This window comes from Pan troglodytes, chromosome 9, assembly GCF_028858775.2.
Source record: "Pan troglodytes isolate AG18354 chromosome 9, NHGRI_mPanTro3-v2.0_pri, whole genome shotgun sequence".
Classification (NCBI taxonomy): Eukaryota; Metazoa; Chordata; class Mammalia; order Primates; family Hominidae; genus Pan; species Pan troglodytes.
The window spans coordinates 20,487,828-20,510,879 of NC_072407.2; the positions used below are offsets into that span (position 1 = coordinate 20,487,828).

A 23,052-nucleotide genomic window follows, 5' to 3' on the forward strand; every position below is an offset into this window, starting at 1 on the left:
GAAGGTAGAAGGAACAGGGGAAATTTAATCAGGCAGATATCAAAAGGAAAGTAAAAACGAGGTACAGTTTAAATTAGGCCCAAAAGAATAATCAGCCTTACACTAAAAGGTATAAATCTTTGTTAGATATTACAAAAGCATTCAGGTGATAAAACACAAGATACAAGATACATGAAGAGAAAAACCTAACAGGCTTTCAGCACACCAGTCCAGTGCATACCAGACCATGTTTATTGCTTTCTTATATGCAGATAAACAAAACTCAGCTCTGAGCACAAGACATACATTTTTCTCTTAGTAAAAAGGTCTGACTTTCAAATTCCAAATGTCTCCTCTCTCAACAGTTGTAGTGACATGGTCCCTTATCCTACAATAAATGTCATCCCAGGCTTCATGGCAATTTTCTGCAAATGCAATCTATAAACACTTGCATCAGAATAATCTGGGATGCTTGCAAAAAATATAGACACCTGGGCCCCACTTGACAAGTCCTAACCACCCAAGTGATTCTTACATACCTTAAAAGTTAGAGAGCCACTGCTCTAGGATCATCTTAAGCTTACCTAAGAAGGACTCCAACGCAATCCCTTAGAATTCAGAATAAAATTATATACCTTATTGCGAGTTTGACCTTGACCTTTTGTCTTCATTCCAATAGCTAAGATTCCACCTTGTTTTTCTGTAGCTGAGTGCAGTAGTCCATCTAAAACCATAACCATTCCCTGGCCTTTTAGCTAGTTATACATTTCATATTTCTGGATGTGAATAAGCAAGTCCTATTCATCGTAGCGGGTGTGGGGCAGAGTAGTAAGGGTCTACTAGGATAGGAACAGTCTTAGGAGAAAGTTAATATAGCAGACACAATGTATTAGCTAAACGGTTGGACAACTGACATCAATAACTATACTCCATTATAGAAAAAAAACTAGAATCTGTTCTTTAACTCCACTTGTTGTCTATGGGTCTTATTGAGGCCTAGCTGCCTATGCCTCTAAGTACCACTTACCCTAGATTTTTTTTCCTTTCTCTGCTTTATGAAACTCTTTAATATCCTGTTTTATGTATTTCTTCTATAAGGTCAAAAGGCAGACATGGCAGCCAGTGGTTTCAGAAATTGCTACAAAAGGCCATGTTCATAACCAGAATTAAGGAAAAGATAAAGGCTATGGAAAAAAAAAACCATAAAAACCTAAAGGAAAACCCTTGAGAACTGGAATGACTAGTAGACCAAGTAAAATAATATTTTTTTTAATTGAAATTCTAATCATTTATTTTTATTTTCATAGAATCTTTTAAGAAAGGTCAACAAAAAGTTGATGATTCAAAAGATGATTATGAGAGAAGGTTAAAGTGACTAAAACAAAGAAAAGACATTACTGAACTAGTAGAACTCAGAAAACAGATTTTTCTTGGCCTCTCTACCACTTCCTAGATTTACGATCTAGACTAAATCTCTTAACTTTTCTGTGCTTCAGTTCCTCATCTGTAAAATGAATATAATAAACCAGGTCTGTGTGTCTCATAGGGTTATTTTTATAATTAAATAGGATCATGTTTATTAAAAAGCTTTGAAACTATAAATACCATATAAACATAAGGGATTACTGTAGCTATATAAATTGCTACTGTATAAAAGATCATAATTAACATCCATAGATAACTTAAAGCAGTAATATTTTTATTGTTTTATATTATTTTTATTTTATTTTATTTTATTTTAAGAAACTAGGTCTCACTCTATTGACCAAGTTGGAGTGCAGTGGCACTATCATAGCTCATTTGCAACCTCGAACGCCTAAACTCAAGTGATCCTCTCACCTCAGCCTCCTGAGTACTATATTATTTTTAAAGGAAAATATAAGCCATATACAGTGAAAAAGTAAATGGAAGTTTGTAAAATGTCTTTCCTAAGGAAATTTTAAGAACATGACCAATATTAGTTGGGGGAAGACTAAGGCAAAATCATCCCAAAGTACAGATAAATAATCAGATTAACCTGAGTTTGCCCAGTTCATACTTAAGCCTTAAGGTTCTTAACAGAAGGACTTCCAGATGAGGAAAGGGATAAGAAGTGATACTGGTGACATTTCTCATCCAAAACCATCTACCTAAAGACAGAGTTCAGACTGACTTGAAGAAGTAAAAGCTTGGGGTATTTGTTACATGACATTTGACTTTATCCAACATTGCCCTAAGATTCAATCAAGTGCCATGATTTGATTTAACTGGCTAACATGTACATGTTCAAAGGGAGAAAATGGAAGTTTTAGCCAGTGCAAAAATTGGTTGATGAGAGTTGCCCACGTGAAGAAAAAAGGATTCTTAACTTTAAAAAAGACAGTTTCAGTTCCATTGAAACTGAAGAATGTCGAATTTTTTTAAAGTTCCATTTTTTAAAGTTTCAATAAACCATTCAATAAATATTGTTGAACATGTATAATGGTCTAGGCATTGTTCAAGACACTGGCGAATATGAGTAACAAAAACAGTCAAAAATTACCTGCCATCATAAACCTTATATTCCAGTTGGAAAGAAAGCCAATACATTTAAAAGATATACAAATTATATAGTATGTTCAATATTGAAAAAGTTTCTGGAAACAAATAGAACAGCATTAGAGAGAACAGGAATGTTTAGCAGGTTGCAATTTTAAATAGGATGCTCAAGGTAGATCTCACTAAGAAGACATTTAAGCAAAAACTTGAAGGAGGTGATGAAGTTTGGTGAGATCCTTATACTACAATCATGAGAGTTATTTTTCACCCATGTTAACATTTTTACCATTTTAATAATAAACAAGATATTCTTATAAATGTACTTTTGTACTATAATAGCGAAAAGCTATAAGTCACTAATGTAATGGTAAAACAAATTGTGGTACATCCATATGATGGTATATGATGTAGTGATTAAAAATGTTCTCCAAGACTATTAACATAAAAAAATCAATAAAGTGAGTTTTTAGATACAAAAATGTATACATAATATGATCCAATCTTGCAGAAAATTTTTTTCATTTGCTCAACAACTATTTTTTGAGTACCTTCTATGAGCCAGGCACTATTCTGGGCCCCAGAGAGAGGGCAGTAAACAAGCTAGACATGTTCTTTCTTCTCATACATACGTAGATAAAAGACTTATATGAAATATACCAGAATATTACTAGGAAGTAAATTTCATTATGAAATAATAAGGTAAAATTATAAGTTATTTTATTTCCTCCTTTATGATTAAACATAGTCCCAAATTTCTAAATACTTTCTGAATGGTGCCAAAAACAAACCATGGCCTTTATATTGATCTAAACATTATAGTCCATATTTGTTTTGTGATATCTGTGTTTGCATAAAGCACAAATTTGCAGTCTTACAATATTCTGCCAAATGTGTATTGCATTTTTCAATTATATACCAATTTTTATGTCTCATAACACCTAATGAAATTGAATAACATTGGATCCCTTTCTACAAATACAAAAACTAGGAAAAAGAACAGTTAACTAACTCACTACACTAGAAATAGTGTTTAAATTGTAAATTATAACAACGCATATGAAAGTATCTCACACAGTGCCTGGACCAAGAAAGGTTTGCAGATTCTGGATCCTATGCTAGTACCTTCCCAGTTCTGCTGGAGTTTGTTGTTGCTGCTGCTGTTTGTTGTTTGTTTTTGACAGGGGAAAAAAATCTCCATTTATTTAAAATGGAGCGTTAATAGTTACCAAAAAAAATCTTATGTGAATCCCAGACCCTACCACGACTACCAGGTGTTAGCTTTATTCCATCTCTCCTCAATCACTAAAATGACCAGTAAACAAGTTAGACATGTTTTTTTATAATGCTTTTCCAGTCTTCTTTTGATTTCAGTATTTATATTTAAACCATGTAGCAAATGGCAGCGGTCTACCTCTAATTAGTCAAGTTGTCTTGGGCAAGTCATTTCAACTTTCCAGTCTCACTTTTTAAATTTTTCAAATATAAGATTTGGACTAGGAGACCTCAAAAGTCATTAAGCTCTAAAGTTTCATTATATTACTTTAAGTCTATGAGGTATCTATAATAAATCAAAGGAACACAGCTTCTCAAAAGAATAAAGGATACAGCAATAGGATGGTTGGCTAGAACAAGAAAACAAAGACCAAGGATTAAAAGAGAATTTGAAAATCTCCCCAACCCCCTGGACCAAGTCCAGCTTCAGTCACATAAAGGTTGTTTGGGACTATAGAGAAGAATAAATATGAAGGTTTCTCAAATCATCAAGAGATGATGTTTTTGCTTAAAAAAGAAAAAGTACACTTGTTCCTATACACTCTCTAGTTCTTAAAACATACATACACACATCACCACCAACAGCAACCCTAAATGTTTTAATATTGATATGGAAGGAAAATACAAGTCACTCATTTTGCTGAAATAAAGTATTTTAAACCCAGAAAGGGTGATTTGGTTTTGAGGGAAAACAAAACAAAAAAAAAACACTGTATTCACTCTTTTTCTATTGCCTCCTCTGTATACAAACCCACAGTAGCTCTTAAATTTGTGGCATTTTCTTATGTACATGGAGAAAAATTTGTGTCACTATTGCAGCAACATCTAAACAGTTTCCTGTAAACTTTCAGTGATGGAACTCATAGAATTTATGATAAAATCCCGTAGAGTGGTGAAACAAATTTCTTTCATATTTATCATTCATTTTATTCAGTGTGCATTTGAAGGAAAACCTTTTAAGAACACCAATAACGTGAGAAAGCTAAAACAACTAAATTTATTGTTAAGTATCACATCATTGGTCCTTCTGGGAGTTCAGGAAGAAAGCTTAAATCACATTTCCTAACACATTGGAGAGCTTCCCAGAGATTTGATGGCCCACAGAAGCAAACCATCCAAAGCACACTGGAATCTCAGAGATGGTGACAAAGAAATATCGCTTTGTTTAATGAAAGCAGACTGGAGTTACCCTTTCATTTTTTTTTAACAAAATACAAACTCTCTTACCCCATTTTTCTTCTTTCCTTCCTCCACCCACTCCTGTTTCACCTGACTAAACTGTAGGTATTTGTTCCATCACCTGACTTAGGGGCTGGCTAGAAATATTAGGAAAAAAAACAATCTACTATTGTTACATGAGACAACAACCTTTCATGTCCTTGAAGCTCACCATGACCTTTCATCTTTCCTATCCCCAATGGTCTCTCCTAACAACTAAAACTACACTCAGTTGGGCTGAATTCCAGATTGTCATAAAAAGAACCCTGTCCTTTCAAAACAAAACCAATTTTTACACCAAGGTGGGGGAGAAACACAAGTCCATTGTTCCCTCACAGATGGAAGTTGGAGTTACTAAGGCAACTGCTCTAATCCTCCTTTTTACCACCTTTTTCACATCACTGGCCTATCAAGTATGCTACCTTTTAACTCATAAGCTCAAAAGCTGGTAGTCTAACTGGCTGCCCTAATTAGCTACGATTTTCACACTACAGACAACATGATGAGCTAATCGAAATTTGCAAAATAATGACGTACCTCCAGCAAATATTCCTCCTCCTGAGGCCCAGTCTTAGAATAACAATAATGAGACCATTATTAGAGAAGGGCATTAAAATGCTGCACTGCTGCTAAACAGAGAACTTAATTGTTCTGGTCTTGTCCATTGAATCAACAACCTATTGTTGTGGACTTGAAAAATAAAGGACTGGAGAATGGGTGCCATGATGATTGGTCTGTGCGGCCATACCGGCACTCTGTAGAATTGTTTTCTTTTGAAACTCTTGATGGACTAGTAGTTTTGTTTAAAAGTAACATAAAAGGCAATTGTCTGGATAAAAAGTCCTATTTATTGAAATCCTTAGAAGCAGTTGCATGGATTTGTTCGTGACCCCTGAGATAAAAACATAGTGACCATAATAACACCATTTGTAGAGAGCCCTGTTACCACTGCCTACAGTAACATAAGATAAGAGACAGTCTTTTCTAACTACAGTAGGAAGGAAGGAAGTACTTCTGAGCAGAAAACAAGAATGATAAAAGGTCAAATACTGGATAAAGCTCATTAATCACTGAAAGGGAGACTTTAAAAAATAATGCTAATTTAAGAATTCTGTACAATTGCTAAAGATTCAAGTGCATGTAAAAAGGCACACAGCTTGTTTTCTCTTTTCCCACTTTTGAACTTCTTTGGTTAAAAAAAAAGAATTAAAATAAAATTATTATTAAATAACTAAAGCAAGATGTCTCAGGATAACCTGGAGAACAAGAAACCCAAAGGTTTCTAGATAATTATTCTTATGGTCATCCCCAGTCTATATTGAGAATAACAAAATACTGAAGTTAAAGGTTAACTAGTGTAGGATTCTTAGCTGTAGAAAAGCACTGTTTACACACTGTAAAAGTGTCTTCCATATGGGGCCACAGTACATGTTTTCTGTAAAGTCAAACCAAGATTTTAGTGTTGAATTGTGGGGAAGGGACGTACTTTTGCTGTTAGTGGGTATTTCGGGTGAGGGTTTGTTTGTTTTTTACCAAGTGAAATCTGCATTATATAAAAATGTATTAAATTGTAAATAAGACCTCTTGCTTCATTCAAACTGTGCTTTGCTTCATTTATCTTCATCTTGTTAGGCTAAATTAATTAACAATCTCACTGTTGCACACTTTCTCTTTTCATTACATCAAATAATGGCCGGTATATTAAGAAAGCCCTCACCACGGGAATTCTGCAACACTACTGCTAAGAAGAGTTTCTGTGTATCAATGTAACAATATTCATTTCATAAGCATTTATTAAATATACTTTTATTGTTAACAACCAATTAAGCACCTAAATTCTTAACATGTTATCAATAGAAAGCCATTTTTTAAAAAAGCAAAACTAAACTAAAAGTTGCAAGATACTTTAAAAAGGAAAAATAAATCACATTGTATGCCCACAACCAAGTTTCACCATCAACTTTACCTAAAATAAGAAGAAACACATGAAAATTTGACAGGTATGTTTTCACGGATACAAGACAATATTGCATAAAAGGTTTAAAAGACACACCCCAAGCCGTTCTGCTCCTTGCTGTGGAATGTTAAACGTGATAAATGGGATGATTAGAATTTCATTGGTAAATCCTGTTATTTTAAATCTGTAAGAATGAAATGTTTTAAACTCTTTTGTAAGTTTTCTTTTCAACCTGAAACTCTGTGGCATCTAGAATTATGCAAATGGACAAAACACTAAAGCTCTTTTTAATCTTTTCCTTGATCAACCAGTGCTTCTTTCTCCAATCACAGCTTTGTGCGTGATATCTTTCTGCTAGCATTTCTTATTTAATTAAAACAGACACTGACAGAAGGACATGGATTAGTACTGTAATGATGCATTTACTTAGATTAATCGGAGGCTCCTTTTAGAGTAATGGCTTAAACAAAGAACAAAAGGAAATTGTTATGAAACAGCCTTTTATCCCAGGCAAAGGTCGCATTATGAGGTTTTTAATTTTGTCAGCTTCTGTCATACTCTGCCTTGCTACTGGAACATGAGAAGTGCTTTTACCCCCAATAAAGCCAGTTATTATAAAAACAGCCATTAAAGCTGCAAATTAAAATGTCTGATTTTTAAAACAGGTTACTTAGCTTTCAGAATATCCTAATTAGCATGTTGTACATTGTTGTGAGGAAAAGAAGACTAAATGCTAATGACCTACCGCCAGGTGACCACACTGCTGTGCACAATAATAAGGACCTTTCCAAGTAATATGATGAATTAACCAAGTACAGGTCCCCCATCTAACACCCCTTCTCCGAATACAGCTTCAGATGAATGGAGGGACGTGACTGTTTGGATGTGTTCAGTAAGGCCCTACTTCTGTCCAGAACACTCTCAGCCAGCTACTTTTTATATAACCACTAAAAGGCAGAATTCTATTACAAAAGAGAGTAAATGAAATAGCAATACTATATACAGTCTGAAGTTAGAAAAGGCAACAGTCATTTGACTGCAAAGCACAATGAATTAAAGAACCATGCCCCAACAAAACCAACTCTTTGCCTCTTTTCATCCAACCTTCCCCATCCTATCCCTCTCCCCTCTGCCTCTTTAATAAGTTGAGCTTGCAGAGTATAAATGGAGTTAAGGTTTGAAAGCTCAGTCTTTGTTCATAGCACTGATTTTTACACCATGTTGTCTTTAACCAGCTCAAAGGTAAATCAAGTTTCCTTTTTCTAAATGTTGTTTTTGCCTTCTGTTTACTGACTCCACCCACTGCTACTTCTCCTTAGTCAAAATTGCTCTCGACAAAGGGTATATTGTCCTTTGCATTTCCTACTGTATGAACTTACCTCAATTACTTGCCTACTTGTAGGTATTTTCTGCTTTATCTTTCTTTATGGACTAAATCGTTCTGTGCCCCATAAGGCTACTACTATACTTTAGGTTAATATATGGACTAGATAGAAAATATCTCTAGAATTCCGCACAGAGGAAACATAATCCACTTTAAGTCTCACACAAATACTCCTGAGTAGCTTGCTCTAGAAATTTCTTGAAACCAACAGGAAATATTGTCATTGGAACAAGAAATCACTGAGGATCATCAGTGCCATCTGTCCTGTGGACTCGTTTGAAAAGGAGGATTATTTGAGGTTGTATCAACTATATACAGCCACAAGAATGCTACAGGTTTAACCACCCCAAAACTTAGTGGCTTAAAACAATAAGCATGTATTTAGCTTATGCATCTGTAGGTCAGCTGGACATTTCTCTGGTTTTAGTTGAGTTCACTAACATATCTTGTGGTTGGCCTTGGCTGGGACAACTGGTATAATTCAACTCTGCTCCATATGTCTCATCTTCCAACAGGCTAGTCCAGGATTGTTCTTCTATAGTGACAGAAAAGAGCCAGAGTGTGAACAGAAATGTACAAGTACTTTTACAAGCCTCTACCTGTGTCACATAAGCTAACATCCCATTGGCCAACGTAAGCTAAATGACTGATCTCAGAGTCTAGTCGTGAGGACAAATGCCCTATCAATATTGGAAGGGCACTGAAAAGTTTTATGGCAAAGGTCATAAATGGAAGGATAAAGAAGAACTGGGTTCTTTAAAGTATTCAGTCTTAGCAAAGAGGTCAAGGTCATTTGATGACTCCCAAAGTTCATCAGCAGAAGCTTCTGTTTTGTTCCATTTTAACTAATGCTGTCTACATAGCCACTCAAAATTGATGTCATTTTATTTTAATAAGTGAGAAAAATTCTTAAAAAGATAATTAACAACCCCATCACACCTTATCTCCATTGACTTCCAATTTAAAAATTACAGCTATTAAGCTGATCCTAAAATGTGACCTATACAAGTTCACATTTTTGTGTACTGAATTATTGTGAATCAGTTATACCTTAATATGGTTTCAAAACTACAAACTTTTTTGTCTCAGATGCTTCCCTTCCACTGACAGAAGCAGCTAAGTTTGAGGAGCTATCTAATGGATACTAGACTCAGAATTTTGTTCATTACTATATCTTAGAAAGTACAGACAGTTTTATTCCACAGAATACCAGAAAACAGTATTTCACACCCCTTTACAACAGCAGATATAGCCACAATAGCAGTGTTTAAAAATAAAAATTCTTTTGAAGTCCAATCCCTATCATATCTCTATGCTTCCTCCAAGAGCTTTGTCTGTGAAAAAGATACAAAGAAAATTGGTCTGAGGACACTACATGAGAAGGTGCCCTAGAATAAGATGATTAAGAAGCTAATTTTAAGCTTTGCAAATATTCTGTTTCTACAAAAGATGAATGAGGAAAGTATCCATGATGATTGCACCAGTTTCCCAAAGTTAATCTAACAGAGTCCCTACATGTAGCTTTAGGGATATATCTCAAGCCAGTTACCAGTCTTTCCACTCACAGACACACATCCAGCAGGAACAGGAGTGATTACTGGGCAGAATTCCTAACCCTTGTGGCAAGGGAAATACTATCCTATAGCACCACTCAACAATTATCCCTCTGAGCAATTAAAATAACCAGTGAAGTGGGTCTCCAAAAGGAGCCTTCACCCATTCCTTCATTTGAGCCAGCCCTGACAATGAGGTTGCCAAAGCTGGCACTAACACCCGAGGAACAAGAAATAAAGGCCAGCAAAGCTCAATCTTGCATCCAAAGATATTAAAAAGGAAACTAAATGACATGGAGAAGACATTCTTAAGAATTACCTAATTAATACAGAAAGGAAAAAAATAAATAACATAATAAAATCATTTTTATTCCCTTTTCATTTTTTCCACATTCCTTTACAACTTATTTTAATAATAATTTTGTTTTAAAGTAAAGCCCTGAGTGATGGTTTGCCTTTTATAAATAAGAATAACAGGCAAGAATGCAATTTGTCCTATTTTTCTAGTGTTTTGATCAACCAACTCCTCTCACCTGGTCTTTAGCAAGTATCAATTATTACAGCAGTGATTCAAGGTCATGGAAAAGAGCAAAGCTAATAGGTCCATAGAAAAATCAAGGCTTGTGCCCTCGTTAATACTGCATTCTAAACAAACACTAAGTCCATGTTCAGAGAGCTGTACTAATTCTTCTGAAAGGAAGCAGCTTACGTTCAACTCAAAATTTCTTTTAAAACTCTCTTTGCTTTGACAGAGAGGCAAAGAGAAACAAAAGTGCTTGCATATCAGAAAAGGAAAGGACCATAAAGAACAAAGACGGAAAAGGAAAGCTCAAACTCCTTAAGAACATTGTCTCTACATATCCATTCACCTGATTCTATCATTTCACACATATATATTTCACATGCATACATATATCTCATCTGGTACATAGTATGTGCTTAAAAGCTGTGTTGATTAAAATTATCATACAATTAGAAGAACAGACAAGGACAGAAAAAAGTAAGCATACTCTCTTAAATTACATCACCAGTCACATCAGATATTTAGGAAGCCCCAAGTTAGGAGTTTCTAACATTTGTTTTAAACTATTTTTTACAGGATGAAATGAGATGAAACATGGGTCAAATTACATGTGAAGCCACACCTACCTCCGCAGATTTTTTTTTTTTTCCAGAGTGATAGGGTCTCACTATGTTGCACAGGCTGGCCTTGAACTCCTGTGCTCAAGGAGTCTTCCTGCCTCAGGCTCCCTAGCAGTTGAGACTACAGGCACACACCACCTCCCAGCCTGATGTTTTATAGAGATAAATATATGACTAAAACTAACCCCAAGGAAAGACTCACAAGAAGAATGATGTCATAAATGGCTCAATGTAACCAATGGGGTAATTGTGGGACCTGAAGGAGAAGTTCTACCCTTTTGCCTTTATAAAGGACATGTGGTACATAAACAGACTAAAGTATTTAGACCTCAGATCACCTTCAACTTTGGTGCAAGAGGCTTTTTCTCTGTTCATTTAACACCTTCTCTGATAATCAATATCTTCCCTAACCAATGCCATCAACCTGCTATCTTCTGAATTCCAATGGATTAAACCATAGGCCTGCCAAAAAGTAGTGAAAGATAATCACCAAAATAATTTCATTGCTGTGACAGAGCCTTATGGCGACAACCTCCATTCTTTACCAATATTTTCTCTATCCCTAACTTTCCTCTTGCAGTCCCCTAACCCCCCTCCAAAAAAAAAAAAAAAAAACAGGCAGAAGATTGGGGGGAAACAGCTATGTTGGGTTTATGTTTCAAAATTCTTTAAAGATAAAAATATTTTTCCTCCCAGTTAACAGCTTTAACATAAATTGATTGCAAATGCCTCTAGGAGAGGTAATATCATGAGTTCCTTCCACACTAAGATATATATGACTCTGAATGCATTTTATAAGGCTAGAATATCTATCCTTGATTCCAAAATAAAATAGACACACTAGAAGAAGAGAAAATCACTAACTAATCATGAACACAGTTACAAATATCCTTTAAATTTTAACTAATTCTATAGTGTAAATGAAAATCCACTGAGAACAAATAAGTTTTGTCACGGTTATCCTAAATGGTTCAGAAAATCTACCAATAATACCATATTCACAGATTAAAGAAGAATAACTCTATAAGCATCCCAACAAATGCAATGGATAGAAGACAAAACCTACCAAAAACTGTATAGTTATTGGTAAAATTTAGGATGCATTGCCATCACAGACAGAAACAATGTCTTTCCTCGGTTTAAAAAAAAAAAAAAGCTTCAGGCTAATTTTCAATAGAATAACTCAAGGCCAAGAGGAAGACTATCTAAAATAAGGCCCAAATATATAGAAAACCAAAAACCACATGTTCTCCCTTATATGTGGAATCTAAAACAACTGAACTCAATAGAAGCGGAGAGCAGTAGGTGGTTACCAGAGGTTGGGTGGGGATGGGGAGGAATAGGGAGATGTTGGTTAAAGGGTACAAAGTTGCAATTAGGCAGGAGGAACACATGGTAAGTATTTAAGGTGATGGATATGTTAGTTTGATTCTACCATTCCACATGTATACATTTCACATGCATACATATATCATATCACAGTGTATCCCATAAATACATATAATTATAATTTACCCAAAAACTAAATAAATAAATTTTAAAAGTTTCTAAATCTTAAATGAGTTTTTAAAAATAAAATAATAAAATAAAGTAATGTCCAAATAGCAGTTCTGACCCAAAAGACATAAGACACACCAGGGCTTCCCTAAGTGTTTGTGTAGGTCATGACAGGCTCTTTGTGGTGGGAAATATTTATTATTTAACATTAAGTAAGAAACAAAGAACACGCAATGACATCTATGATCTAATTGCAGTTACATTAAATTCGTTTTTAAAAGATATGAGCAAGGGGCCAGGCATGATGGCTCACGCCTGTAACACCAGCACTTTGGGAGACCAAGGCGGGAAGATTGCTTGAGCCCAGGAGTTCGACACTAGCCTGTGTAATGAAGTGAAACCTCATCTCTACAAAAAACAAACAAAATTAGCCAGGCATGATGGTGTGTGCCTGTAATCCCAGCTACTTGAGGGAGCTGAGATTGGAGAATCACTTGGGCTTGGGAGGTCGAGACTGCAGTGAGTCATGATCATGCCACTGCACTCTAGCCTGGGCAACAGAGCAAGAACCGGTCTCAAAAAAAAAAAAAAAAAAAAAAAGATATGAACAAGGACTGGAAATAAGCAGGTAAAAATGAAAACAGATGATATACTGTGGAAGTGTATGAGAGGTTTTATCTTTTTTCTTATTGTTTTAACATAACTTTTAACCAAAAATAATAATAAGGGTGCATGTGACTACTATGTGATACTATCCTATGAACAACTTAGGGTAGGGGAGATAGTGAGTGACTGAAAAAAAAAAAAAGAAAAAGAAAAATCACACATAGAAGGGTTAAAGGAACAGGAAAGGCGTAGTGTCAGAGAAGGCTCTTCCTAGGAGGAATTTTATCCATTTTAAATTGTATTTGGTCTTGGTTGCAAATTTGGGGTCATTTGAAGAAAGGGGAAATTCTACATAATGACTGATAGTAAAACTGTAAAATCTACTACCTCTGAGAAACTCCACCTGTATAACTAAGTGTGCATGCTATTCCAAATGTGCTGTTGTCTGCGAGGACTTTCAAAGGTTAATTGGCTTTTTCAGTTTTGGCTTGATTTTAAAATTGTTCTAATGAGGCCCTTACTCTCATAAACTAGTTAGCACCCCAATCTTTTCCTAATGAAAGTATCAACACCCAAGGGACTTAAATCTGAGGCTCTTATAACTGTGAGACATATCTATAAGGGCTAGGGAAAAAACTGCCAACTTAAGACCTTGGCACTTAAGGTTTGCCAGGTAAAAAAGACCAAATTTTATTGAGAATACACATCTTTTAATTTCATGTATTAAAAAAAACAGGATATTATTTTAATGTTGGGATTTTTAAGTACATTTACTACAAAATGGTCCAGCCTGTGCTTAAGAGAGATGATTAAACTATCAACCTAGTCTTTACATGCATATTTCAATATAAAAACACAAACAATGCAGACCTCCTAAAAGAGCAAGAAATATAAATTAAAAACATTACTCCTTTAACAGTGACTTACCAAAGTCAAGCAGAATTTGCATAGCTATATTTGGAGAATAAATTTTCTTTCAAATCCAGATTATGTTTTCTAGGTGAATGCAAAATTTGTACTACAATATTTATTTTTGTTTTGTTTTCTAAACTAGTGAGAGCTCCAATTTGAAGCAAATCTATTAACAATTATACATTAATGAAAAGGATTAACATATGAAAATGTCACAAGCAGAGAATATTTCTTCAGACATAAGCAGATAAAGTACTCTGTCCAATTCCTGTTGAACTTGTGTATCTAATAAAAGTATCAAATTGCTATAAATAAGTGAATATCAAAAATATAAGCAAATTTCAACTTCTTTCACTTAGGAAAAAGGAAAACTACACACAGAAAGCTAGATATAGAAATTCTATAAATTTATTCTATTTTCAAAATAATATAAACTAAAAGTCTGGATTTTATCTATTTATATCATCTCATTTGCATTTTATTTTTTGACAATGCTAATAACATTATTTCAGCTAAAACTATATTTGTTTAAACTGTAACACATTTCATCATAAAACCCATACTCCTTTATGCTCATGAAAAGTAAACTAGAATAAATCGCAAATATTAGGTGAGACAATGGACATTAAAATATTTCTCCAAATCAGATATATCCATATACGCATCCACCATAACAGTTGTGCAGTTATGCAACTTTGGCTGTATGCATTACAACACTCAGTTGGGTAAGTGATAAAAAACCAACTCAAAGTAGCTTTTTTAATCAAAAAATAATTTGTCGGTTGGGCACTATGGCAGGCACCTGCAGTCCCAGCTACTCAGGAGGCTAAGGCAGGAGAGTCACTTAAGCCTGGATGACTTGAGATCAGCCTGGGCAATACTATGAGACCCCCATCTCTAACAAATAAAAAAGCAAACCAACAGGCAAACAAAAAATAATTTATTGGTTCACTTAATTGAAAAGTCCTGCCTTCTAACACACCTGGACTCAGTATTAAAATGGTATAATTAGGAAATTGGTTTTTCTCCTTCTCTCTCTCAGGCAGGCTCTCCCCTTTCAGTGGCAAAGATGACTATCAGAAGCTCAAGGTTAGAAACCTCAGTAGAAAGACAGTGTTTCCTTCCCAGTAATTCCAGGAAATATCCCAGGATTGAGTCTCACTGGTCTGGCTTGGATAGCATGTTTATTTCTGAACCAATCACTGTTGCCAGGAGTATGAAATGCCCACTCCCTATGACGTGGGAGGAAAAAGGCAGTTCCACCTCAACCACAGGTACCAAAAGTGAAAGAAGGGTTGTTCCCCAAAAGAAAACCAGAACAAATGCTGCATAGTGAAAACAGTAAACAGCATAACAGTAAACAGCAAAAGAGTTTCTTTTGACAGTAATTATTACAGTGAGGTAACTTCAGAGGAAAAATATAAAAACAATTGCAAACTTCATTTAATAGCAGTTGCACAGCAAAAACTTCTTTGCATTGTTTCTAGTAGTCCCAAAAGGGGGACAAAAAACATGAATCTAGCAACTCTTAAGGCAAATGAGAATAAAAGTATTCTTCATTCGATAACTTTTGTCCCTTCTCTTACTTCAGAGACAGCTACCCCAAGTAATCATTCCATCATCCCCTTTAAGTCTAAATTCTTAGAACTCTTGCAAAGATTTACAGAGCCCTAGCTACCCATCTCTAAAAATTTATTTTGATGGATCCTCAAGTAATATAAAAACTGCTTAAAGGCCACTATAAACATGAATGAGGGAATGAGGATCCCATATAACTTAATTCATTTAGTTTAATTTGTATCTGAAAAGACTTCTACTTTTTTTTTTTTTTTTTTTTTTTAGATGGAGTTTCACTCTTGTCGCCCAGGCTGGAGTGCAGTGGCGTGACCTCGGCTCACTGCAACCTCTGCATCCTGGGTTCAAGCGATTCTCCAGCCTCAGCCTCCCAAGTAGCTGGGATTACAGGCACCTGCCACCATGTCCAGCAAATTTTTGTATTTTTAGTGGAGACGGGGTTTCACCATGTTCTCCAGGCTGGTCTCAAACTCCTGACCTCAGGTGATCCGCCCACCTCAGCCTCCAAAGTGATGGGATTACAGGCATGAGCCACCGCGCCCGGCCGAGTTCTACACTTTTAAATGCGTATACCACAAAAGTCTAACATTTTTTGGCCATTAATATCTTGGGTTGAGTATGCTCACCCAATTCTTTCCTGAAAGGAGGGTTTTATATGAGGGACTGGAAGGAGAACATAAATGCAAAAGAAGCCTGGGGAAACTGGAAAGCGATTAAAGGAAAGAATGGCTGAGGTACCAAAAACAATATTCATTTATGTCAAATTCATTCACACATTCATTTTATGCATACATTTAGAGCACTGACAATGAGCAAACTATTGTGCTAGAGATGATACAAAGAAACATGTCATAGTCCCCACTCCTCCAAAATCATAACTGGCAGTGGGAGAGAAGAAGCATGAGCAGTGATAATGAGAGTGATGTGCCAATTCCTTCTTTTTGTTTTCCCCCACCAAAAGCTCCAGATTTTGTTCAGGTCGCAGGATAAATAATACACTTCATATTCTTCAGAAACATTTCATTTAACTCATCTGCAAATTCAAGAAACTACTTTTTACCTAACTCTCAGGATAACATGAAAATAGTAAAAGCTGGCAGCACATATAAGAAAAGCTAAATGTAAGAAAAGCAATGCAAATTTGGTATATTATGAAAAGAATTGGGAATATGGAAATTTGCAGAATTTTTAATTAATTCCCTCAGTAATTATAAACTGAGTGCTTACTGAATAATGGGCATTATATATGGTCATGTAGTAAGATGGATTATACTTAATATCCCTGCAAGTTTAAAAAAAAAAACAAAACTTTCCATCAGAAACTAGTATTAATAAAAGGACTGTTCACAAACATTACTAAAAAGATAAATTGTGACAAGAACAAAAAGAGAGAGACAAAATGCTATGGGAGTTCAGATCACAGAGGCGAGATCACAGAAGACTACAAGTAGCTAGGCCTTGAAAGATGGATGAAATTCCTACAAGTAAATATGTTTAACAGAAGTATTCCAGGTACAAGAAACTACATGAAATATATCAAGAAAATACAAACTGCTTCTATGTCAGTCAGTTCCAAAATATCTATAGAATTTTGGATGAGAGGATAATATAAATACAAGCTATTTTGTAATATTCTATATTTTAATGCATTGTTATTCAATATTAGAAGATTCTGAGAGCTATAAATAATGTATGCTAGAATACTTTGCTAGTCATTATATTCACAATGTATGAATAATGGAACTCTTCAAATACATCTGTATTGGGCATTATATGCAGAAGATACCCAAGATACATGTTCTTTTTTCAATATTTTTATTTTGCAAATGAGTAAGAAAATATGAAGTAAGCCTCCCACATGTAATGGGAAGTACGTTTGAATGTTTGACAGCCTAGACATGTAAATTACCTGCTTAATTTGGCATGTAAATAAAAATATCTAGGCCCCTACAAAGACTTTTGTTACCAAAAATAAAATGTAACTATTTGTTTAGTGAAATAAGCCAGGCACAGAAAGATAAATACTACATATTCTCATTCTTATATGGACGCTTAAAAAAAAAAAAGCTGATTTCATAGCAGTAGAGTAGAATAGTAACTACTAGAGGATAGGAAAGGTAACAGGGAGAAAAACAGGGAGAAGTTGGTTAAAAGATACAAAATTACAGCTAGATAGGAGGAATTTCTATAGAATACTACACAGGAGAATCTAGTTTTCTATAGCATTGAAGGTGACTATAGTTAACAATTTACTGAGTATTTTCAAGTAGCTAGAAGAGAGCATGATTTTGAATGTTCTCAAAACAAAAATGATAAATATTTGAGGTGATGGATATGCTAATTACCCTGATTTGATCATTACATATTGTATACCGATATTGAAATATCACTCTGTACCCCATAAATATGTACAATTATTATGTCTTAATTAAAAATTATATGCACAAAGAACACCATTGAATACACAGGCAGAATAAATGATCAATCACGAGGGATACTAGCAAACTTCTAGATTATCTGGCAATCTAAATGGCATGTCATTGAGGAAAATAACAGTAAAGAGAATCTTGAAGAAAAAAATGCCTCCTGAGTATATCGATTCCTAGATTAAAAGAGTAAAGTTATGAGGAACACTGGTGGGATTTGGGATTCTAGATAGTCCTTTGATTTTAAATATTCAGCATAAAGTTTAGCACACATGACTTCACAAGGGATTGGTCCCAATATGTAGCTCTTTAAAGAGTATACACTTACTCTGTTGCCTACCTCTCCGTACAATGAACATGATCATGGTGCTCACCTCGTAAGGCATTAGCACCACAGTAGGCTAATAGAGCACTAGAGACAGTCTGCTTGTCACATGTACCATGGTCAGCTGGAAAAATACACCTTCACATTTAGACCCACATGATTCACAATCAAACTTTAATAGAAAGAAAAGCATGTTCAGAAAAAGACTTTTGCCAAGCTCCCTGTAGACTGAAATGCCAATTTTTCCTACTGGTGAGCATCATGCTTCCAGCATTATTCTTTAGCAAGGAAAATATAAAACAACAGATAGGCACAGAATTTTCCAAGAAGTCTCTAGTCTCTCTGGAACTATAAAAATTATTTATTCTGAATTGTAGGCAGTCTTCCAAGTATGACATTTTAGAGGATTCCACTGCCTTCTAAAATACCAGATTTGGAAAACTGAATACTACCTGACAATTCTTGGAAACAAATAATGGCTAATTTGTACCAGCTAAAAAGTAAAGTCTGAAAATCTGCCCCAAATTATTTAAATTAAGGAGTCTTCATTTCAACAGGTTGCCAGCTAATCTCAGAATTTGGACTCTAAGCATCCACGACACTAAATCATTCTCAGCAGCATTTTTCAAGAACTTTATATTCTTCTCTTCTTAACATTTCCTATACTTTCACAAATTCACTCAATTATTCATTCAACAAATATTTATTAGGTGCTTACTATCTGCTAAGAACTGTAATTGACAAGAAACCAGAGGTATTTTTCCACTTTGGGGACTAGGAAATCTTGACAGAATATCACAATAGTGTCCCATAAAGCCACTACCAAATACTTTAAATGTCAACTAGTAATTGGATGGGCAAGATGGAAGACATGGAGACAGAAGTATTCCATAGAACAATACCTTCCTTCTACCTTTCACACTGAAGCGTGAAATGGAGTCAGAACTCCCCATGTAAATTTGATGTCCTTTCATACTGGACGAATTTAGCTACACTAACCAGCCAGCCTTGGTGAGAAAGTGGAAGTATTGTCCTGCTTGAAGAGAGGAAATGAGTTGCTTTTGTTGAGGAAGAACTAAGCAATAATACACAGCACAGGAAAATCCAAATGTGCTTTTTTAAAAAATTCATATATTGGCACTTTGAGGCTTACCATGAGTATCTAATTAACAAGAATGCTAATGGCAAAACATTTACGTTGGGTTCCATCCAGACTGTAACTGCATTGCCTCCTAACCATCCATACCCCTGGCCCATCCTATCAATGGACAGCATATTGTGTTTTCTCTTTGAAAGGCTCAGACACAGGGCCAGAATGCCACTAATTCAGCAAAAATTCACGACTGTGATTGGGGTAATAAGGTGCTAAAGAAGTCAGAAAGATCCTTGGCAGGGCAGGCATTTACAACCCCTCAGCCAGTTCAGGCTTCTGCCTGACAGATGATGCCATAGTCTTCTGGATTTAGGAGGATTCTCTTTTCCAAGAGGACCAACATCCATCTAAAAATAGACAGAGATGCAATAGGATAAGAACCAGAATGCGGCAGTGGGAAGTAAGAAAAGGAAAATATTTTACTGCAATATTCCAGCAACTTAATTTGGAAAAAAAATCAGTTTGAGAATAGGCTTCTAATTCTCATACCTGAATATACATCTTATTTTTTAAAAGTTGAATGCCCCAACTATTTTTATAAAACAAATATACATATAACCATGGAACACAATTGCTTAAACCTTATGCAGATATTGGTACAAAACAATTACTATTTGAATTTGTTTTCAATTTCTTCATGCAAAGTGATGCCTAGTTTTAACTCTTTGTTTATATAATTTTAAAGTGCTTTGTCTATTATAAATTATTTCTCTGAGTTCATTCTGTAACCAACACTCTCTCACTGGGTAAGACATTTTGAAATATTTAAACAAATGCTAATATTCCTGATGCTACAGCTTTTAAAAAATATGATGAAATTATTTAAAAATGTACGTTTCCTCGACTACTCATCTAGGTGGGTCCTTGTACATCATTCTATGCATTATGAATGGTAAGAATCTTTCAGTTGTATATTATAATCACAGACATTTAAAAATGTGTTTTGCCTTCACCTTACAGTACTATATCCTGATAAAACTACTGAAATTGCATATAATGCAGGAATCATGGCAATTCAAACATAGAGACCTTGATCTAAAGTACTCCTGAAGTACAAGGTATTTTGAAATTCGTAAAATAACTAATTTTTTAAAAGTGATATGGTAATCATCATTAGTTCATTTTCTTCTGCTTTCTATCACTATAAAAAGGAAAACAGCCTAGGATCCAAATGCATTGCAAGAGATTGGAGAATTTAAGATCAAGGATTTTTTATCCTGAGAACATGGGACTGGTACTCAGACAATGGTAGCACTACAGGGAACTGTCAACTTGAAACAATACCATTGAATGTTTCTACTGTCAAGGCAGAATATAACAATTAGCCTTAAAAAAAAGTGCATCTGGAATAAGAGAAATGGGAAGAAGTAACAAATGTCTAGCTCGAGGCCGACTTCAACCTGGCAGAGTTCCCCACATATTCCTAACAGCATTCAATGGACCAGCTATCCTTAGCTCTCTCATCTATTACTGTGGGAAAAAACAGTGGTAGACAAAAAGTTGGGGGCAACAACAGGGAGTGGGAGGGGGGCCAGGGAGAGGGAGGGAACCTGATTGGCAGGCTTCAAACAGTTAAGCATGGGCACCTTTAACTAATATGGAAAGTTAAACAGAAATTTTTTACAAGCTGGCACCCATTCACATAATGAGATGCATTGTCAGTCTCACTAAGCGAAATATTTGTGTTGCCATGCAGCTAAACACATGCCTTTTTTCACTTTCACTTAAGACAGCCTCCCACTCCTATTTCTCTGAACAGTAGAGGCAGTCCTAGCTGGGTAACATGTGTAGTCTGGGCAGCATGTTTCCTGCCGCCTCACAAAAAGAGTATTTATATTAACATTCCAGATTCATTGGGAATTATGGAAACTCCATGCATTAAAGTCAATGTAAAATTTCTGCTATTTTAATATCTTCACTTATCAATCAGTGCAACTTGGCACAGATTCAAGAGTGTGGCAACATTTTTTTCATGCCATTTGCACATTACTATTCATAATGCTACAACAATCTCCCATATAAAATATGATGAATTCACAAGTATGATTATCAAATTTATGGTGTGTGCTCACTACACCACACATTATGGTTTTGTAGCTTCTTTGCCCTAAAGTAACAAAGATTTGCATAGAGTTTAAATGAGTATGGTCTATACAAACTATAGTTAAAATATTATTACAGTTATATGCTTTTCCATATAAACTAGTAAAAAAATCATATTTCTTTCTTCTTTAGGGCAGTATTTTATTACAATTAAATGAAAAGCTTAGCTCTGCTATTTCTTTGAAAACAAAATCAAGACCAAAAGAGATACAGTTCAAGGATTAGACCTGAAAACCATAGTGAGAAATTTTAAAAATAAAAAAAAATGCAAAATATCTTATTTCCTCTAAAATAAAAACATTGTTTTTGCAATTTCTTACGGAGAAACACCCTCCCAAATACCTGACTTCTAGATAATAATGATGAAAAATACATGACATCTAGATTACAATGACATATAGATAATAATGATGAATAATATAGCCAGATTTTTCCTATCCATAAACTGTTACTCGGGGCAACCTGATATTTTAAACCTCATTTTCAGAGTCCCTCCCATACTTACTATTAGCACCATGGCAATAGTTCATCTCCAGCTGCCTAACTCAACATAAGGCTCCCTGTACCTCATAAGTGGTTTTCCACAGGCTTCAAAGTCAGAGAGTATTCCAAACAGCAACTCTCTTTGACTTTAAGAACATCCCTACATGAGGGGGGAAAAGGTGACAGAATGGATTTTTAAATTTTTTCTTAGATTTCTCAAAGTGAACCAAACTCAAAAGTAATCTACAATTCTGTTTTTAACATTAATTGGAAAATATATTCTATCTTGAATAATGTTCAAGTAATTGATAATTGTCACAAATGTAATTGTTCTCTTCTTAATCTGACATTTTTAAGCTCTTGCTCCAGTGAAAAATTAAGCCATGCTTAAAATAAACAAGACAAAAGAAAAGTATCCAGGGTAAATATAAATTGAGAGAAAGGTCAAAAAAATGACTAAGACTGATGTGCTACAATTAATAAGTTTTTTAAAGGGAAGGTACATTTATTCTTCTTGTCTAATTCTGGATTGCATTTGCTTTCCATGAGTATTTGAGATGAATATTTGAAGAAAACATTGTAAACCCTTCCAACTTGAGACAACAGCAGCCGACTACATTTTCCAAAGGGAAGTCTAAAATAAGTAAAAATGTGTATTCCTTTCCATTCTCATAAAATTTCAACATTGAAGCTGACATTTAAAGATGACTAGTTTCTGTGGCAAAGGGATATGTTCAATACAACTCCCCAAATACATCTGGGCAGAGAACTTTCTGATCTAATGTTAACCTCCTCTAGGGAAAGACTACTAGGGAGAGATAAAAAGTAGGATTGTTATTCTAGAAGATTTCTCACAAACTAGTTTTTTAAAACGTATTTTTTTCTTCAGTGTTAGGACTCCCCATATTTATATAACTAAGTTGGGTGAAAACTTAATTTTTGTATTGTA

General features: G+C 34.9%; 1 protein-coding gene across 47 annotated transcripts in view; it reads right to left on the reverse strand.

The window, feature by feature from the left end:
* SOX6 (SRY-box transcription factor 6) overlaps positions 1-23,052 on the reverse strand; it is a 770,159-nt gene that overhangs the window by 430,022 nt on the left and 317,085 nt on the right. For 9 of the 47 annotated variants that reach the window (XM_063783837.1, XM_063783849.1, XM_063783827.1 and 6 more), the window contains exon 1: positions 11,030-11,211. The exons of 35 other annotated variants lie outside the window; for them this stretch is intronic. The gene's annotated coding sequence lies outside the window, so the exon portion shown is untranslated. Of the gene's footprint in view, positions 1-11,029; positions 11,241-23,052 lie in introns of those variants that run through there. 3 more of the 47 variants (XM_063783854.1, XM_063783844.1, XM_063783841.1) reach the window with 2 other exon arrangements.